Source organism: Penaeus monodon, chromosome 32, assembly GCF_015228065.2.
Source record: "Penaeus monodon isolate SGIC_2016 chromosome 32, NSTDA_Pmon_1, whole genome shotgun sequence".
In the NCBI taxonomy this organism is placed as follows: Eukaryota; Metazoa; Arthropoda; class Malacostraca; order Decapoda; family Penaeidae; genus Penaeus; species Penaeus monodon.
In genome coordinates, this window is record NC_051417.1 from 35474820 (window position 1) to 35475388 (window position 569).

Genomic DNA, 569 nt, shown 5'->3' on the forward strand with positions numbered 1-569 from the left:
TTTGAGACCATTGGTTCGAGGTTTTTTTTTCGCCTGAAGCCTTTCGATCAGTTTTGTGGCGGCGTCTCCTACCAGTCTTTACACACGTGGATTTTTTATTTTGATTTTTTGTAATGCTCGTGTAGATCGGGATTTCATATATTAATATATTTCTGGGTGTTTGTCTTGTTTGGTCTTTTGGAATATCTGCTATGTGAGATTTTTACGACACCCGTAAGGATGTCTGTGGAAATCGACGGTATCTCTTAGGTTAACCAAATAATTTTACTCCGTTTTTTAAATTTATGTTTCGAGAAATTTCGTCCTCAAATTCTTCTATAGCGACGAAATATCAAAATGAAAACCTGCGATGGAAACGCTCTTAGAATATTCAAATAACAGAACCATTCATAGGCAGATAAGACTGATACCAAGGTTGGCAGCCCTGGACCCCCCCCCCCCCGCTCCTCCAGGAAGCGGGAGGCGCCGCCCGACGGAGAACCTGTCCTGCTCCCCCCCCCCCCCCCGGGAGGGCCGTCGCGTCTGTCCTGCTGTCTGGCTGCGATCCCCTTGCCACTGGAGGCCGAAGG